The sequence below is a fragment of the Vigna unguiculata genome, chromosome 5 (assembly GCF_037176805.1).
Source record: "Vigna unguiculata cultivar grain cowpea cultivar isolate G323 ecotype 2 chromosome 5, ASM3717680v1, whole genome shotgun sequence".
NCBI classification, from domain to species: domain Eukaryota; kingdom Viridiplantae; phylum Streptophyta; class Magnoliopsida; order Fabales; family Fabaceae; genus Vigna; species Vigna unguiculata.
Genome location: NC_140796.1, coordinates 4059552 through 4081044, shown reverse-complemented (window position 1 = coordinate 4081044; position 21493 = coordinate 4059552). Strand labels below are relative to the sequence as shown.

Genomic DNA, 21493 nt, shown 5'->3' with positions numbered 1-21493 from the left:
AACTAACCATGCATGTGTATCAGGGATGTTTTATTTCAAATTTGTATGCTATAATATATAGGATTTAAAATATTTTAATTATGTAAAAATTTCTTATAATAACACCATGTCAAGTTACATTCTATTCAAAATAAACATGTTTTCTTGTTTTTTTTTCACCTACTTTATCTTTAATGATTCAAATGGTACATGATAATTATAAGTATAGGTGAAGAAAATAAAATAAAAAGGTAATGATTTACAAGTATTGTGTAGTACACAGATTAGAGTGTTTTATGGTATAGCTGGTTTCCATGGAAACCCAAGAAAGAAAGATTGTATCAATTGAACAATAAAGTGTCCTGTCCCCTGTAATTGTTCTGCAACAATAAACAATGCACCATCCATTGGTCATTGCTGTTAATAACCGCTAATAACGGTTTTCATCCTCTCTCTCCGAATGTAACGAATGTAACTTCTTATGTTGTCGTTTCGTTACAAATAATTGTTAAAAAAACATTGTTTTAGTCACGTTTTGTTTTGTTTCGTTCAGTCCATCAAATGAGGAACCTTCCCTTAGCTACTAGAGTTGCAGACTTAATTGTCGTATTAGAAACTTACATTAAACTCCTTTACATTATACAGTCTAATGTGTCAATGGTTTACACATTGGGAAAACAAAAATACTGTCTTACAAATATTATAGGTAAAAAATCAAGGATATTCATATTTCACAGTATTATGATTTAGGTTATTTTTTTCTAAATCGTGTAAATAAAAATTAAAGAAAAGTAACATACTAAATTTGTTCCAGTTGGCCCAACTTGCTCAATCAGCAAAAAATTCAATCCAGATGGGACCAACACACTTTCCAAAAATTTGACCATACCATTTGACAACTCAAGCATTAATGCTCGAAAAACTGTAATTGTATTACCAATGAAAATTATGATTGACCATTGATTTATTGTTGAAATAATTAAATTTAGCTCTGAATAATATTGAACAAAATAATATTTAAGTTATAACAATCAAGATATAAACAAGTACAAATAACTAAATTATATTTCATTAAAAATAGCAGTTATCAAAATAATTTACAACTGTGTACACTTTTTTATCTTATTAAAAATGCTTTAAGGAAACTTAAAAATGTTAGAAAAAAATGTTTAAATAATAATTTGGTCTTGTTCTCTTTTTTAAAATCTTAAGTTTGTTCTATAAGTTTTTTAACCTCAATTTAGTTAGGACTAATTTGATCTTTTCGTTAAATTTCTTGAAACAAATCCAAAAATTTCTTGAAAAATTCTTGATTAATTTTAAAAAATTTAGAGAAAAAAATAAAATTACATTAATTTTTCATAAATCAGAACTAAACTGCATAAATTTTCACAAATTGAGAATAAAAAAAATTAAAAAATTAGATATTTTTTAACAAAAGAGACCAAATGATTAATTAAATCAAAGAAAAATTACCCCTTTAGAACCAGCTTTTCATTATGGTTTTGGATTACCCATTCCTTACTGACAGTTTTGGAGTTAACATACTGATGATCAAACTTGTTTAAGATTTTAAATGCAATACAAAGCATAGAAAAAAAAAATGCTCAAAAGCAAAAACATTACACACTATTTTCTTATTTGTTCGACATGGACATCCCCACACAGGCCTAGAGTATGACTTTAACAGTTGGTGCTGTGTGGGCACCACCACGTTTTCTCTACTATACAGCTAGCAGAAAATGTAAAGTATATGTGTTTTGCATCAAATAAACAATATCCAAAGGATTCTATATAAAAATACTAATTACTCGAATGGTTGAATTATGATACAATAACTAACAAGTTGATCAGAAAACCTTTTTGCCAGACAACATACCAGTGACTCAGTGAGCTGGCACATGCCACCGTGATGCCTGGACTGCATTAACAGTTACAGTCACCCCAAGAGAAATATAATATAAATGTGTCATTGGAGTTGTATCCTCGTTTTTCATGAGGAAGGAAGCCTACTTTTGTTGTCATTAACAAAACCAAAATTCCCAAATAGACCCTGCATCATGGATGAACGGTGAAAGCCAGAGTCGATGCTTGTCCAGTGTAACTCTTAAAAACTTACCATATTATATTTTTATGTTTGGAGTCATCTTCAGAAACAGAATCCAATTCCCACCCCAGCACTTCCTTTTTTCCAAATTAACATTTTGTATTTATCATCATCATCATAATCTAAGATAAGACTGCTAGGAATGGTTCGGTAGAAGTGATTTGGTCTTTCAATCCATGGGAGAAAGATATTACTCATGGTCGATTTGTTTCAGTATTAATTTAAATGACATGGTGTCTTATTCCCTTTCTATACAATCAATGCAGGTACTTTTACTAATATGCTCTATTATAAATTTATTATTTACTTTTCCTCTCTGACCAATAAATCTTAAAAAGAAGAAATAAAAACAAACAATTCACTTCCCACTTAAAATGAGAGATGATTAACTCTGGCCTAGATTCCCCACTCAGGGCCCCAGCAATTGTGTGCAACAGAATTCAAACAATTTTATAGCAAACAATTATCAACAGAACACTTATAAAAAGATGACTTTCCCGTATCATATACCACTATTCAAATTCATCAAACAATTCCATCCATTCAGTCCCAAACAGTAAAGTGCTAACACTTAGTATCTTTTGACAAAGTTTACAAGAAAGAAACAGGCTACCAACCATAAAGTGGATAGAAAGAGGAGAGGTGATAGAAGATCAAGGAAAAACTGCCTTACATATGAAGATATGAACTTTAGTATCCTGCCATTCATCATATGGCAATCATAAGATATAGATAGAACATAGTACCTTCTACAGATTAAAATGCTGATAGGAATACAAAACCAGGCAAAAATTTTCTTTAAAAGAGAAGCCAAGAGATCGAAGAAAAATCAAATATTACAAAAGCTTATTTAGGCAGAGCTAATGAGGGACCACCACCCTCCTAATCAAAAAAATTTGGTTATTTTCATCATTATGTTTGTTCACCATGACTTTAACAAAGATATTGCTCAATCCAAAGAATATTTTTGTACTGAACAGTTGTACTCTTAGTCTAGCCAAACACAAAAGAAAGGACCATGATGACTACAAAACAATACCATAATTTTGTTTTACGAAGATTATTCTTTAACTTTTGCAAGCCCCAAGACTATTGCTAAGATAATTCTACGGTTATTAATCAGTAGTTTTTAGCATTAAAACATTAGAAAACACTAACAATTGTAAATTTTATAGAGAAATATCCAGATCTAATTCATCAAGGAAAAAGAAAAAAATACCTACATCCTAGTAGTGAATCAATATCATTCTAAACTCTCAGCATGTTCCAGGCAAAAGACTTCTTGATGAGGCTGTCGATGCCATTAATCGACAAGAAAGAACTCCATTTAACGAGTGAATGAACAGAACAACCTCCTGAAGTTGATTCGTTCAGTGGAATCAACTGAAACGCAACAAAAAATTTATACGAGTGCAAATCTCTCTCCTTCCGGTGGGGAACTTTCACTAATTTAGGATTTGAGCTGACGAATGGTGAGAGTATTCTCAACCAATTTACATTCATCAAAGTTGATTCAATACAAAACATGGCTGGCCTTTTATAGTGGGAAGAAGGCCATCGTGAGATTGAACAGAAGAAAGAAAGAAGAAAGGCCATTCTAATAACATCCTAACAACATGAAAACTTGCTACCTAAACAAAACCCTAATGACTACAATAAAAGGCGTGAACCAGACGTGAAATGAAAACCCTAACTAAGGAGGAACGAGGGTTAGCATACATGAAGGAGGCAAAGGACCCTAACAAAAGCTCATCTCCCACACAATGAATTGGCTAATAGTGAAATGAGAGGCTTGCTGGAAGACGCAAGAGTCTCACCGAATAAAAGAGAACTTGCGTGACTCAACTGAAGAATGAAAGGAAAATTGGACACGTGCTGACTTGAGTCATTCTTGGCCACAAAAGTTGAATCGATAATGTTGACAAGGTGTTTGTGAAGAATTGGGCCCTTCCAATAATACGTGAAACTTCAGCCCAAAATGAAGGCTGAAAACAATGTGCCTTCCATGCGAGAAAGATGATGTTGGAAGATATTGCATTTGGCAAAGAGAAGAATTGGGCAACAGGCTTAATGCCAACACTTTCAATTTGGCAGCTTTGGAAAAATAGATTGTAATTAGCGAAACAAATCAAATTAGATCACATTTATTTAATTAAGATAAGGAAATTAAAAGAAATGGGCCTAAACGTTGACCCAATGCTATAAGCCTTATTGAGATAATATCATCCCCTCCCTCTTAAAGAGGATCTGTCCTCAGATCAAGAGGGTTGTGAAAAGCTCACAGCAACCAAAATGAAGATTCCACCCGAATCAAAAATAAATCTACAATAGTCATCGAACAAAATGGTATTAAAATCATAATGACCATGTAGTAGAATTGTTGTGCAATGTGTGAAAATGGATTTTTAAAGTTTAGGAAAGATGATATCCATCCCACTTCACAGAAAAAGTGTCTTACACTTTGACTCAGATGATTTTTGAAAATAATGTTTAAGTCAAAGTGTAGATTGACACAATATATTAGGAGAATGAAATAATTGAATGAGAAAGAGAACAAAATATTAGAGAGGGAAACAAAAAAAATTTAATGACAAAGTAAGAAGAATTTAAAGTTAGGATAACTCCCTTTAGAAATTGGATCTTCATAGAAGGAATTGGTGAAATATGGTACACCAAATCCCTAACAATGAGTTTCCTTTTTGCTTTTGAAATGCTCTTTAACTCTACTACTTGTGATTGTATTTCAAGCTCACTCTCTTGTCTTATTTTCTCTCTTTCTTCAAATTCTTCTCTCATTCTCTTCTTTGGCTTTGGGTTTTCTAAGACTCTCATCTTTTGCCTTTTCTTCCTCTCTTTAATCTCCTTTTCCTCTTGTTCTCTTTAAGTACAAAGCTTCTCAAACTCTTATTTTTCTCTCTTCTTTTCATACTCTCAAAGCTTTTAAAGTAGTGCTTGCTCTTTTTTGTCTCTCTCTCTCTCTCTCTCTCTCTCTCTCTCTTTGTTTACTCAAGAGCAAATCCAAATTGTGCTTAAAATCTTTTGCTAGTCTAGAACACTTGTCAAGATTTTGGATAAATACATCAACTATGTCAATGAAGTTTTCTATCCTAACTTGTTGCTCTTTAATTATCCTAAACAAAGGAGAAATGAAATGTTTACACACGCATGCTTTCAGTTCACAAAATATATTAATGTATGATTCCCTTCCTTTTTTCACATTAAATTATCTCTCTTGCCAACAATCAAATACATGTCCTATAAACCTAGAAGTAACATGCTTAAGAATGTCAATTTGACTATATTTACTAAACAATAGTTGCACAAATTTCTCCATCAAATCTCTAAATGATATTGGTCTTATATCTTCTCCAAAGAATGGAATTTCACTATGAATAATATGATACAACTCATTACTATTATGCCTACCTAAATGCACACTACTATACCTACCTAAATGCACACGACTAGAAAGAAAACTCATTTTCAAATGCTTGTTTTGAAACACCTTTATCCAAACAAATTTTGCACAAAAGAGATTTGAAGAATTATTAAAAAAAAAATAGAGTGAAAATGATCTAAATACTCCCAAAAAAGGAAGGTGAGTCTCTAGGACAAGCTTAAAAACCAAGCCTTTCCTAGTCAAAGATTTCTAAACAAATTTCACAAAAATTCTCAATAAAATTCTAAGAAAAACAGATTGTGTGAAAAACAATTTGACAAAGTGTGCAAACAGTTAAAAAACCTAAAGACCAAAAGAAGGTCAATTAGCTGTGAATACACATTGCACCTAGATATCACGGTAACCTAAAACATAAACGACAAACAAACAAATCACACAAAAAAGAACCTGAACATTTAAAACATAAAGACAAAAAACAAAGACTAAAAGCATAAAGTAGACAACAATTAAATCCTAAGTGAAGATGCAAGTGGCTTTTGGAACCCCTTGATGCTTCACACTAAACGATTAAAAATTATTACAAACCATGCTAAAGATGGGATTGCTCTAAAGCATTTTCCCACCTAAGCCAAATGAAACAAAAACAACAAACTAAAAAAGAAAAATACACAAAGTTCGTGACATCAAAACATAATCAACACAAACAAAAGAACTATGCTATGTCTCGGGCTGCAGTGTCTTGTGCTACGCCCTCTCTGTCCAGCCCCCAAAAGATGATATTCTCTCAATTATTTTGTCTTCTTTGGAGTCCCGGCTCACTCCACAATTCCTCTCGGATAACACTCCCACAATAGGTTCACTCACCACTCCACAACTTCAAGACGAAACTTCACCTACAAGGGCCGCCAAACAAAAGTTGAGTGTCCAATTAGATCACATTTATTTAACTGATACGAAGAAAAAATAAAATAGTACTACATATGAATATTAATGTAGAATAAATACACATTAAGACTACATGAACCGTTTCTGATAATATTGATAATCATTATGATAGCAAGAGTTGCAAAAGTCTCAACCATTTCTAGTTTAGTCTAGTAAGTTCTAAGACCATTCGTGCCTAGATGACTCATTTATCATCATTTAGACGTCTTTTCAGAATTGTAAATTGAATAACCAATCAGATGCACTGTAATAAGTTAAAAAAAAAATTCTTTTCTAGCAAAAGTTACAGTGTATACCTGCCCTGTCCTTGGTCTAGAAATAATTTTTCCCTTGCAAGTAACGTTGGTGTAGCATTAATGCCCAAGAGAGCACAACCTCAACTCTGGCGCAAAACAAGAAAGTCAAATCATATTACAATATCATATGCATTGACGATCATATTATCTATGGAAATATCAACCTACGCATGAATGTATTTAGAACACACTTTTATGCACTTGATATAGATATATTTAATTCAAATAAATAGTTCATTTATTCACTCAGAAACCAACTTTTTTCCACAAATGTATGTATGACTGTCCATTACAGGATAAGTAAGAGCAAATGATTACATCAAATTCAAACCAATAAATATACAATGGCAGCAGTTCTCATTTTACAGTCCGTTCTTACAGTAAAACGAGACATTTTTATTGAAGCAATTCTTCTAGTCACACTGAAAAATTATGTCAAACATTTGTAGAAAGTATGCATAAATAATGTATTACATTCTTTCTTATCCATGAAAAGTACAATGTTTATTGGCCAAAATATGCATAAATAATGTATTATCAACACTCAACCTAAAACTCAAGGTACAGTAATGGTTATAAGCAAAGAAATTCTCCACTCAAAGTTTATAAGGCTCACTCACTTCCCATAATACAACAGGGCACAACATGTTGTATTCCCTTGTAGATGGTTTTGTAACCAAGATTATCAAACTTGAGACTCTATGTAGACTCGTGGGAGCTATATAGACTAGTAAGAGTCTACATATTCTACATAACTAGTAAGTGCCAAAAATCAGTAATTTTCATATGAAATGTTAACACTTCTGTTTGTAATTTGTGTTTATATCATGTTGATTCTCCCTAAATCTAGGAAAAATGAGCTTCAATCACATGCTTCCAAGTTTTTACTTAAAGAAATCATTTGATCCCTATTTTGTGTATTTTTCAAGAAAATTAAAGTAGAAAAGGAAATAACTAAAGAAGAGCAAAAGAGAAATCGAGAAACAGAGAAGAAATGGAAGAATTTGTGCAACAGGTCGCTCAAATCAAAGGAGTCTTGTCTAAGCCAGAACAATCTCGCTCAACCCAAAATAATCTCGCCTAAGCGAGACACTTGCTGCCATTCTCACTCAAGCGAGGCTGCTCTCGCCTAAGCGAGAGTCCGTGAAGAAGCCCAAGTACTTCTGCAATTCTCGTCCAAGCGAGAATGTGGTCGCCCAAGCGAGAGCCTTTCTTTAGCATGAAGTACTCTATCTCATTCAAGCGAGATGTTCCTCATTTTCTTCTTCTTTAGCTCTTAGGATTTTGATGGCTACCATGAGTGGTTAATCTCTTTCCTTGGGATTGAATGTAATCGACTTGAACTTGGATGTAATCTGATGATATTTATATATAGCATTTTTGTTTCTACTCAATAATTGGTATTATTGTTCTGTTCTTAATGCTTGATTCTATATGATCAATGAATGTCCTGATTTTGATTTTTAGAGCTGACTGGAAAGTATTTCTGAAAATTTGATTTGAACAATGATACTTGATATACTGTGATGCTAGGAATAGATCTCAATATATCAATAGCTTATAACACTCGATCATAATGCTGAATAGTTTGCTGAATATGTAAGGAATCAATATTCAGGGAACTAATCTTATGTATTTTATACGCGAGAGATCGGTATAAATGATTTTTGGGTGTTGCATCAATATTGGTATTTTTAGATGTTATATATTATATTCATCCAGATTACAGATAAGGGAGATAGATGAAATTCAATCCCAGTTTCTTTTACTGAATTTTTCTAAACTTTTCCGCTTTTACTGTATTATTTTTATTCAATAGTCAATGATGAATCAAATTAAAATCTTTGTACATATGCTGATTGAGATAATTATCTATTTTCATTGAATCCGTTCCTCGTGAGTTCAACAGTCTTACTTAAAATCATTATATTACAATTGATTTTTGGTACGCTTGCTAGGAGATCAACAAGTATTTATGGCATTGTTGCCAGAGAATGGTGTTCTTTTGAAATTCGTAGTTATCTCATTGTGCTTTGTGTATATTTTCTTAATTAGATAGTTTATTCAATTTTCTCCTTTGTACTAATCCTTGCTTGAGTTGTGTTGATTTATGTTCTTAAGAGGTCAGATTCCTGAAGATCAATTAGCATTTGACCCAGAGATAGAAAAGACAGCTCGAAGGAACAGAGGCAAAAACAAAAAGAAGCAAGGAAAGACAAGGGAAGAATCTTCCAGTATTTCCACCACACCTCAACCAGAAAACATGGCCAATGAACGACCAACTCCAACCGGAAGAACACTTGGAGACTATGCTATGCAACAAGGGCCAAGATATTTTTCTAGCATAGCAATACCAGCCACTACCAAAGCACTGGAGATGAAGCCAGCTTTCCTCAGCTTAATTAGTTCTCAGCAGTTCACTGGAATGAATAATGAGGATCCTTACACTCTTCTTTCCACATTCTATGAACTGGTTGGAACCATGGGCTTTGAAGAAGGAGATCTTGATCATGTATACATGCGTTTGTTTCCTTTTTCACTGGCAGGCAAAGCAAAGGAATGACTTAAGTCACATCCAAATCAGAAACTGGAATGATGTAGAAGACAAATTCTTGAACAAATTCTTTCCACCATCTCGCTACATCAAAGCCAAGTTGACATTTAGGCAAGGACCAGATGACCCATTCTGTGAAGCTTGGGAGCGGTTCAATTCTTTCTTGAGGAGATGCCCAAATCATGGATTTGAAGATATTTTCTGCAATGGTTTGAGGCCTGATACTAAAATGATATTAGATGCAGCAACATGAGGAACAATGATGAGTGTAGATGCGGAGAAACAATCAAAATCAGAATTTTGGATAGAAGCAAGATGTTTGTCTTGCAAATAGACAACCTCCTTATCAACAGCAACAACAATATTATCTTTTTGTGCATGATAAAACAACTAAACTAGAGGATACTCTAGAAAAGTTTATGTAAGCTTCTTTGACTAATCAAAAAAATACAGAAGCTTCAATCAGGAACCTTGAAACACAGCTTGGACAGTTGGCAAAACAGTTATCAGATCAGCAAACAAGTCACTTTTCAGCCAACACACAAACCAATCTCAAGGAGCATTGTAAATCAATTACCACCAGAAGTGGGAAGATTGTGGGAAGAGGGATTGGAGATAACTTGGCTTTTGAAGAGGAAGTGTTGGAGGAGAAAGAGAGTGAAAAAGAAAAGAATGAGTGTGAGGGAAAGGAAGAGCAAAATAAAGATGAGCATGTAAATAAAATAGAAAAAGAAAAAAGAAGAAAAACAATAAGTGAGGAGAAAAAGAGGGAGAAGGGTGAGAAACAGGTACCACATTTGAAGAGCCTACCATACCCTCAAAATCCTTCCAAAAAAGACAAGGAAAGACAGTTTGCAAGATTCATGGACATTTTCAAGCGACTACAGATTAATATTCCGTTTGTGGAGGCTATGATACAGATGCCGACATATGCAAAATTCATGAAAGAGCTCCTAACAAAGAAGAGAAGATTTTTTGAAGAGAGAATGGAGCTTGAAGCAGGGTGCAGTGCTATAATTCAGAAATCATTACCTCAGAAATCCAAGGACACTGGGAGCTTCACAATTCGAGTTACAATTGGAATATTACCAGGGGGAAAAACATTACCTGATTTGGGTGCCAGTATAAATTTGATGCCTTTGTCTATGCTATGGAGAATAGGAGATCTGGAAGTAAGGCATACACGTATGACATTACAGTTAGCTGACAAATCTATGAAGTATCCATATGGTGTGGTAGAGGATGTCTTGGTTAAGGTTGACAAATTCATGTTCCCAGTTGATTTTGTGGTGATGGATATTGAGGAAGACACTGAAGTTCCTCTAATACTGGGAAGACCTTTTATGAAGACGGCCAAGGTCATTATTGACGTTAATGATGGCAAACTGAAGGTCAGGGTGCAAGATGATGAGGTCAACTTTAATGTGTTTGAAGCAGTGCAGCACCCGAAGGACAAACAACAATGCTTCAAGATCGATGTGATAGATGAAATTTATCTATCATCTAGGAAGCAATTGACAAAGGCAAGCCCATTGGAGAAAGATGATTAAAAGAAAGTTGATGAATACTTTACACATCTGAATTCAGCAAAAGAAATTGCATCAAATGAAATAAAAGATGAGAAGTTGCAGCAAGAGAATGAGACTGAAAGTCAGAAGCTGGAGCTAAAGGTACTACCTACCAATTTAAAATATGTTTTTCTTGCAGATGGAGGCAACAAACCAGTGATCAGTAGTGCTTTAACGGCTTCTAAAGAAGAAAAGTTTATTTCAGTTCTCAAAGCCAATGAGGGTGCAATAGGTTGGACTTTATCTGGTCTCAAAGAATTAGGCCTTGAAATTCTTGAATTTTGATCCGAAGGCAGCAGGAGAAAAAAGAAAATTATAGCTGCAGGAATTGGAAGAAATGAGACTCAGTGCTTATGAGTACCCAAGCTCTACAAGGAAAAGATGAAAGCTTATCATGACAAAAAAATTCTCAAAAGAGAATTTTATCTCTGCCAATCAGTGCTACTGTTCAATTCCAGGTTCAGGTTATTCCCTGGAAAACTCAAATAAAAATGGTCAGGACCGTTTCTTATCAAGCATGTGAAGCCCTATGGAGCTATTGAATTAGAGGACCCTGAATCGAAGAGAAGTTGGGTTGTAAATGGGCAAAGGTTGAAGCTCTACTTTGGTGGTGAGATTGATAGGCTTGCCACAATCATCCAATTGGACGAACCATAATGATACAGGCGTCCGGCTCGTGACGTTAAACAAGTGCTTTCTGGGAGGCAACCCAGTGTTTTAATTATGTTTTGCATTTTAATTTTGTCTTGTATGTTAAATATGTTTGTGTATATAATTATATGCTTGTGTTCTTAATTTTGTGTTTGTGTGTAAAAAAGTGAGTTTTTAGCATTCAAATGCCTCAATAAGGCAAACCATGCATACTTTGGTATTTTCAAGCAAAATTAATGTGTTAAGCATGAGTATAAGTTTTGGCACTAGAATTGGGTTCATTGAATGCTAAAAATTGCCTTGTTGTGGCCAATTTGTGAAAATTGAGTTTAAAAGCTTGATTTTGAGTTTGTTGATGTGGAACATTTTGAAATGATAGAGTTTTGATTGAAGAATGGTTTGATGTGTGTTTCAGAGTTATTTGGACTGAGAGGATCATGAAATGATTGAGTGAAAGTTGAACAAAATTTTGAAAAATGCAAAATCTGAATTTTCCCAAAACTGCCAAAAATCTCGCCCAAGCTAAAATGTCTCGCCTGGGTGAGAATGCCCTATACCAAGACATTTTTGGGCGACATTGTCTTCGACTGGGCGAGACTTTTTAATGTTTCTGCCACAAATACTCGCCTAAGTGAGAACGCGCGTTCCAGACTTAAGTTGGCAACGTAGGGAGAATTGATTCATAATCATCTTCTCCCCCAAACACTCAGACGCGTTTTGCCACTTAATCTCTCCAGTTTCACTCTCAATCTTTCACTTTTTCTCTGCTTATTTCTCTTAAGGTGAGTTCTTCGTTTCACTCCATTTTTCACCAAGCAAGTCACGTTTTTTGTGCTCTTCCAAACCCTAGGGTAGTGGGCATGCTTTGTTTGATGTGTTTTGTACGTGCATTGTGAGTTTTGGTATGAATTGATGCTGGAACAGAGTAATCTGGGTTGCCTATGCACAAATTGATTCAGAAATTTCATATTTTGAGAGTGCAGCCAAACAGTTTGATGAAATGCCTGACTTAGTTTGTTCTTGGTTGGTCATTTAAGCTTATGGAAATTGTTATTGCAATGTGAATTAACTGACTTAGCATGTTTTTGGTGGGTTAATTTTGATCTTTGCAGGCAATAGCTAGAACAAAGACAACCTCTAGACTTTCCCCCACTGAACCCAACAAAGGGAAGAGGAGAAGACATGCAAATAGTCCCTCTCCTGAAAGGCCAAATAGCAACTTGTTTAGAGACCCCCAAAGACAGGAAAGATATGAAAAGATAAAGCATTGGTGCTTTATCAAAAGAAAGAAGGGTAGTATTGGTCCCAGACGAACATGATCCATTTTTGAATGGCCTCATCAGGAGGAACTGGATGAAACTAGCTGACCCTCTTCCTAAGTTTGATCCAGAGATTGTCATGCAAATGCCTATTTTGTGGACAGTCTCGGAGAAAAGCGGTCTAAAGTTAGGGGCAGTTGGATCAATTATGATCGAGCAACCATCAATGAATTCCTTGGTAATCCACTGCCACTAGAATCAGGGCAACGCTGTGATTTCACAAGAAAATGGAGGAGTCAGAAATTTTATGATGAAATGGAGGTTGCACGCCTTATATGCATTCCCAACAGATCCTATCAAGTCGGGCCCATTGGAAATCCTCTTAGAATACTTAGAGGGGATATGAACACCTTAGCCCAAGTCTGGACGATATTTTTACTAGCAAACATAGTGCACATCGGCCATTATTTCTAAAGAGATCCACAAATTTGTGAGGTATGAAGTCAACAAAAGAAATGAAAAGGCAAAAGGTGCCTTGGGCTTTCCGGCTTTAATCACAACTCTTTGCCAAGATCAAGGGGTGGAGGTGGAATTAACTGAAAAGATACAACCCTCCATCACCAATAAATATTTTGAACATTTTTGTACTCACCCAACGGAATTAGAGCATCCAGAAGAGCCACAACTAGAACAACAAGCTATGGAACAACCAACAGATGAAGAACAACAAGCAGGCCCCGCACAACAACCTCAACTCAACGTGAATAATGAATTACTTGAGCAAATGAGGTACTCGCGGTTTCAAATGGAACACTCCCACCAGCAGAATGTCTCCATTCATAGAGGAAAACTCCACCTTCAAGAGTACCCTCTATCATATTGTATGCGGACCTTACCCAAGCATGACTCCACCAGAATTCCTTACATATCCACAGTGGCCTGGGGACAATCCTATTTTCCTGGGGGGGAGTGGACCTGTTGTAGGTGAGGGACCATCAGGAGCTGCAGACGAAGAAAACCTTGCTGCTGAGGAAGAGACAAATGGAGTTCTGAATTTGGAATGGTGTTGTGAATCAATCTCCTTCAATCTCTATCAAAATCAATTTCCTCCTCAATGTCCACTCCATGTCTCACCCTTAGCAGCAAATTCATCTCTGTTTACAGCTCCTGATGGTCCTTCTCCTACTGTAGGACCACTCCCCCTGGGAAAATAGGACTGGCCCCAGGCCACTGTAGATATGTCAAGAATTTTGGTGGAGTCATGCATGGGTAAGGTCCACGGACATTATGATAGAGATACTCCTGAAGGTGGAGTTGTCCTCTATGAATGGAAGCATTCTGATGGTGGAAGTGTTCCATCTACAACCTCAAATATCTCATTTGCTCAAGTAACTGATCATTTATGTTGAGCTGAGGTTGTTGTTCTTCATCTGCTGGTTGTTCCATAGCTTGTTGTTCTAGTTGTGGCTCTTCTGGATGCTCTAATTCCGCTGGGTGAGTACAAAAATGTTCAAAATATTTATTGGTGATGGAGGGTTGTATCTTTTCAGTTAATTCCACCTCCACCCCTTGATCTTGGCAAAGAGTTGTGATTAAAGCCGGAAAGCCCAAGGCACCTTTTGCCTTTTCATTTCTTTTGTTGACTTCATACCTCACAAATTTGTGGATCTCTTTAGAAATAATGGTGGTCACGTCAACAGTGAGATCTTCCCTCATTATGCAATAAAGGAGATGGCATATAGGCACATTCAAGTCTAACACATGGCCGATGTGCACTATGTTTGCTAGTAAAAATATCGTCCAGACTTGAGCTAAGGTGTTCATATCCCCTCTAAGTATTCTAAGAGGATTTCCAGTGGGCCCGACTTGATAGGATCTGTTGGGAATGCATATAAGGCGTGCAACCTCCATTTCATCATAAAATTTCTGACTCCTCCATTTTCTTGTGAAATCACAGCGCTGCCCTGATTCTAGTGGCAGTGGATTACCAAGGAATTCATTGATGACTGCTCGATCATAATTGATCCAACTGCCCCTAACTTTAGACCGCTTTTCTCCGAGACTGTCCACAAAATAGGCATTTGCATAAAACTCTCTGACAATCTCTGGATCAAACTTAGGAAGAGGGTCAGCTAGTTTCATCCAGTTCCTCCTGATGAGGCCATTCAAAAATGGATCATGTTCGTCTGGGACCAATACTACCCTTCTTTCTTTTGATAAAGCACCAATGCTTTATCTTTTCATATCTTTCCTGTCTTTGGGGGTCTCTAAACAAGTTGCTATTTGGCCTTTCAGGAGAGGGACTATTTGCATGTCTTCTCCTCTTCCCTTTGTTGGGTTCAGTGGGGGAAAGTCTAGAGGTTGTCTTTGTTCTAGCTATTGCCTGCAAAGATCAAAATTAACCCACCAAAAGCATGCTAAGTCAGTTAATTCACATTGCAATAACAATTTCCATAAGCTTAAATGACCAACCAAGAACAAACTAAGTCAGGCATTTCATCAAACTGTTTGGATGCACTCTCAAAATATGAAATTTCTGAATCAATTTGTGCATAGGGAACCCACATTACTTTGTTCCAACATCAATTCATACCAAAACTCACAATGCACGTACAAAACACATCAAATAGAGCATGCCCACTACCCTAGGGTTTGGAGTGTACAAAACTCGATTGTGCTTGGTGAAAATGAAGAGAAAAGAAGTAGAACTTACCTTTGGAGAGAAATTAGCAAAGGGAGGAAGAGATTTGTGAGCTAAATTAGAGAGAAAAGAATGAGTGAAGGCGCGTCCAAAAACTGGGAAAGGGAGAACGTGAGCGAGAACGTGGGCAAGAGTTTGGGAGAAAGAAAAATGAGTGAGTTTTGCCTCTGTTAATGACTTAACGCGATTTATCACTCAAGCGAGACGAGCATGGCTGAAGCACTTAAAAAGTCTCGCTTAGGCAATCTAGGAGTCGCGCAACCGGTCTTGGCACAGGGCATTCTCGCCCAGGCAAGCCACTACTCGCTTAAGCGAGTCTATCAGTAAAACATTTTGGCTCAGGTTCTGCATATCTCGCCTAGGCGAGACATGTTTAGCTTGGCCGAGATTTTTGATAGTTTTGGGAAAACTCAGAATTTGCACTTTTCAAAATTTTGTTCAACTTTCACTCAATCATTTCATGATCCTTTCAGTCCAATTAAATCATAAACACACATCAAACCATACTTCAATAAATTCTCTATCATTCCAAAAAGTTTCACACCATTAAACTCAAAATGTAGTTCTCAAACTCCATTTTCACAATCTGGCCAAAACAAGGCAGTTTTTAACATTCAATGAACTCAATTCTGGCACCAAAACTTATACACATGCTTAACACATCAGTTTTCCTTGAAAATACCAAAATTGCATGGTTTGCCTTATTGAGATACTTGAATGCTTAAAACTCATCTTTTGACACACAAACACAAAATTATAAACACAAACACATAATTACATACACAAACACATTTAACACATAAGATGACACTAAAATGCAAAAACATAATTAAACATTGGGTTGCCTCCCAAGAAGCACATGTTTAATGTCAAGAGCCTGATGCCTGTTTCATTATGGTTCGTCCAATTGAATGATTGTGGCAAGCTTATCAACCTCACCACCAAAGTAGGGCTTCAACCTTTGCCCATTTACAACCCAGCTTCTCTTTGATTCAAGTTCCTCTAACTCAATAGCTCCATAGGGCTTCACATGCTTGACAAGAAACGGTCCTGACCATTTTGATTTGAGCTTTCCAAAGAATAACCTCAACCTGGAATTGAACAATAGCACTGATTGGCCTGGATAAAATTCTCTTCTGAGAACTTTCTTGTCATGATAATAAACACAAAAGCTTGAGCATAAACTTTTTCTTTATCCCCTTTTGTACAATTGTTTTAAAGTAGATTGAATGCCATCTGTAGATTTTCCTTTTCTTAACCTTGGAACATCCTACTACTACTTTGAGTGGTATCCACCTCTTCAACTTACTCATCATCAAACCCTTCAATACTATTCAACCTTCTTTCTTCATTGATTTAGCTTTTGCCACAACTTTCATCATTACAATTTCAACTTCTCAGGATACTGAGGCTCAAGGTTCAAATTCATAATCAATACTAATAAGAGGATGCTTGAATTTGAAAATTCATCCGCTGAATGTCTTTAAACAATAATTACATTAGCATTTTTTCTATTGCCCAAAACATCTACTCCATGTTTTCACCCATCATATTTCTTACAACATTTTTACTTCTAGGTCTAGGTGAGGTTGCATCAACATTGACATCAAAAAAATATGAACAAGTCCTACTTTCAGTCATTTTGAAATTTTTGCAGCCAAACACGAAATAAATAAAAAAGCTTTAAGAACAAAACAGATCCAACATAAAGAAAAATAAGTAAAAACAGGGGAAAAACAGTCACCTTAAAGTTGAATGTTAGTGTAACAAATTTCAAGGTAGCCGAATAATTATTGATGCAAAAATGAGAGTTATTCAAGGCAACTGCATATTACCTTAACCCCCTATTTGCACTATGAAACTAATTTCAGAATGGTGATCTTCAGGTAAAAGAAGGGTTGTATATATGTAGATGAGAAGATTGATCGAGGATGTTGCATAAAGGCAAAAAATTAATTTTCAACTTATTGACTTTCATTATGCTAGAGGACTTTCTTCTATGGAAAATACAAAATATTGTAAGAAAGTTATGCTTCCTAGAGAATGGTGAATTACAATTCTTTTGGGGGTGATGGTGAGAAACCAGGGAAGACTGTTCTGATATTCAGTTTGGAGAAAGATATTGGCACTACACTCAATAAATATGAGAAAGTGGGTGATAAATGAAGATGGTGATAGTGTTGAGGTTGAAGAAGTTGAAGGTGAAGGTGATGGAGGAAATGCTGACATAACTGGAATAAGTTCGATTGATACAACTCCACATGCATTTGATCTTGATATCATTGTTTTTTATGTCAATGCTGACGATGCACATTTATCAACAAAGGAAGAGCTTGATAATGATGAAGATTATGATGATCTTGGAGATGATGTCACTAGAGCATTGGAGACAAAATCTTGAAGATGTTTTTTCACTTTTAGTTATTTAATAGTATGGTTGTAAGAGTTTATGTTTTGTAATTATATGAACATATCATATCTATTTGGTGTAGAATAAACTTAAAAGTCATGTGTACTAAACTTTGTTATTATAGAGTTATAGAACTAATGCCAAGAAGATCGTACTTTATTTACCTAAAAGAAGTAGAAACAGAAATTTTGAAGGCTCTAACCTGCTCATACAAAAAAAAAAAAAGAGAAAAAATTGCTGTAGAAAAAGTTTAGGAAGACCAACCAACAAATGCACGAGTGGAATCAGGATCCAAGTTGATCACAACACATTCTACAATTATAAAAGTTGGCAGACAGATAACAATACCAGAATGAATCAATTCATCATGCTTTGGTCAAGAAAGATACGAAGTTAGTTTAAATTAAACCAGATACACATCCACGTTTATATACAGGGAGATCGGATCATCTTTCTCCAAGAGTAACTATGATAGAGCTACTCCTCATATTCACCCTTCATTTTTTTTTTTGTGTGTGAGCACACAAATAAATACAAAGAAAAGGAAAATTAAGAATTCTCACGCTAAAACTTGGTTTCTTCCGCTCATTTTCCATTTGTTAAATGTTATCAACTGTGAAAGGGAACAAGTTATCACTTTCCAATATAAAATTGAGAAGTATTGCCTTCAAAGTGATTTTAAAACGTCAGTTACATATTCTATTTTGTAAGCTGTCTAAATAAAAACATATTGCGGTTGCTGTCCAATAATTAAATTCAGAATTATTGCCATTAATGAAAATTACAACACATGAAATTTACAAGAGAAGAACAGAAGAAGTTCAGGATAAAATATCACTACTTCCTTTAAAACCTTTTTTTAATTAGAACTTCCAGAGGTTCCATAATCATTCTAATCTCTCCCTAAAAGTGGCTGATACCTCCAAATAAATCAATTATTTATGAACGGTAACAGGATTTCAGAATTGTAAACAAGAGAATGAGAGATAGAAAGAGAGGTGACAGAATTGTAAACATCTTAACAAGAGGATAAAGCAAATAAAAAAATGGCCTAGAGTTCTCTAATCAAGCCCCAAATCAAATGTATTTTGCATTGATAATATGCATGGATAAAGAAGGAGATTAGTCCTTGCTCCTAATCTCCTTGTACCGTGTTGCACAAGGTATGATATTCTGTCTCATAAAGATTAAGATTAAAAGTCAGCAAGCATTTAGCACAGCAGCACCAACAGGTACAAAAGGGAAAAGTGTCCTCATAGCATGTTAAAACACAAAATAAGATTTTAACAAGATTTAAATGCAATAGCTTTGGATTAGTTCAATTCAAACCTTCACTCAATCCACATGTCTCCAAAACATAGCAAACCTATAGTTTTAAAGGTAGAAGCAAATTAGCTCTTAAACAGAACTTATGAAGTACTTAAGAGAACTCACAAGAGGCACCTGCAACTGAAAATATGTTGCGTAAAAGCCTGCTCCGAGTGATAATATCTGTTTCTTTACAGGTTCTTTACAGGGGCATCTTCATCTAATTTCTTCTCTACATCAAGAAACTGAAACTGAAACAGAAGTTTCCAAATAACAGCCCAGCGAGCAAAGTAATAATCACAAACAATACAAAAGCACCAACAAACTACTAAGTTGAAGAGCAGGAACTTAAACAAGTCAATACCTTAAAGAGCATAAGTCTTACCTCGATTAATAATTGGCGTTTCTCACAAATAAATGAATGTAGTCATCTTTCATGTATCCCTTTTTGCACACATGACCTACAGCCAGTTTATAGAGATGAAATAGTTATCATACAATACTAATGGTAAACCACATTGCAATTCATTTAAACTTTGATAAAAGCTGAATTCAATAGTGACCACAAGTGAGAAAACAAAAATCAAGTATGAAAGTTATCTGAACCAATGTCACATGGATTGTCACATGTACATAGTACATGACTTTTACCATTAATGAACAGGAGGGTACACATAATCAGATTGCTATTTGGGATCAACATTCACTTAGAATTGGATCAGTATGCATGAGCTGCAATCAATATTCGTATGAGGTGAAAAAAAATAGGATAGCAACCAAGAAAATAAATTTATCCAATCAATGTTTTTTCAAAAACACGTTTTAATTTTTGAGCATGGCATGCCATGCATGAATAATCTACATTCTCTTTTACATAATACAGAGTTACATTTCATCAGAAACCAAAAGCATTTTATGCCGCTAAAGAACCATTCATTCAGTAGTAATGAGACAAGATTCAGCAAGATTAGTGCTTATGCTTATTCACATTAGAATCCTCAAAAGGAATCATCTAGATTACCCTTCTACAATATCCATCTTGCCAGGTCTGAATACAACCTTCTATCACAACACCTCTGACAAGCAATCTAGAGAAAGCAAACAATGCCAAAAAACAAGAAGTGCAAGAAAATATTTACTCATAACGAATTAAAATTTCAGAGAGAATAGATGACGGAAAACTCATTAGTTTTAAAATCTAAACACCGGCAGAAGAAGAAGTGGGAAGGATGAAGCAATTCTAATAAACTGATAAAAACGTAATAAAATATCACATTCATATGCCTTTTTTGCGCGGGAAAAACATGCTTAGAAAAACAAAGCAGCTTCTAGATAAACCCGTTCCTAATTCACCAACTAAAAACCTTCATATGCATTGGTCTTAGGCAAAAAAAGAAAAAAAAAAGAGAGAGACAAAAGGAGATGTGCGAACAATTTGCTGCCGGAGGCGTCATCGTCGGTTGCTTGCACCGCTCCGGTGTTGCTTTGTGAATCGTACATCAAAGGTGATCGATCTCTATCATTTTAGGTTTTGGAATGCAAAAGGAATCATAACAACACGACCTGGTTGTGGCGCCGAGAGACAATAGGCCGCGTTAGTTATGCAATTACAAAATAAATCAATAAAGTGCATTTTCCTTCCAAGTCAATAAATATTTAAATATTTGTATGTATATAATTATGATATATAGATATTTTAAATTTAAGAAATATGTTCTAATTAAGATTTTGTTATGTTCAAATTATTAAAATTAAAATTCAAAATTCATAACATTACTCGACACAACGATCGAGTAACAAGAGACTTGTTTGTTGACATTACTTTAAATTTATAAAAATTAATGTAGATGGCATGTAGTTATTTTTAAATCGAGATGAATAAACAGTAACAATTTGAATTGAATTTACTTTCGATGTAAACTCTTACGACATTCTCAAACATTTTTATAGAACAATTTATTTTGATATTTGTAAACAAATTTGGCTTTAATAAAATGTAAAAGTTTGGTTTTAATTTTTCTAAATATATATCAGGGTTCACATAATTTTGACATAAAAAATACTTTATTTAAAAAATATATATTTATAGGAAAGTTTATTTTATTGTATTCTTACGACATTCGGTTATTTTAAAATAGATTTAAATATCTTTTTTGTTTTATTTTTTTGAGTGTTCACTGTGAATGGTCTTATTTTTACTAAATATTTAAAATTATTCTTATTTTTTTTAAAATAATGATCATTTTAAATATTTAATAAATTTGAAGACTATTCACAACGTGAAAAGAATATCATTCGTAACGAATACTAAAAAA

General features: G+C 34.8%; 1 long non-coding RNA gene across 4 annotated transcripts; it reads right to left on the bottom strand.

The window, feature by feature from the left end:
* Positions 1-1751: 1751 nt before the first annotated feature.
* LOC114186078 (uncharacterized) lies at positions 1752-20775 on the bottom strand. Of its 4 annotated transcripts, none has more exons than XR_014995411.1 (6): positions 20611-20775; positions 19564-19639; positions 19314-19429; positions 19200-19236; positions 6728-6813; positions 1752-6379 (listed from the first exon to the last, which is right to left on the bottom strand). It is a non-coding gene; the product is annotated as an uncharacterized LOC114186078 (long non-coding RNA). The 4 variants fall into 4 exon arrangements; XR_003604970.2 differs by having other exon boundaries at positions 19314-19423; XR_014995413.1 differs by having other exon boundaries at positions 19314-19410.
* Positions 20776-21493: the final 718 nt, after the last annotated feature.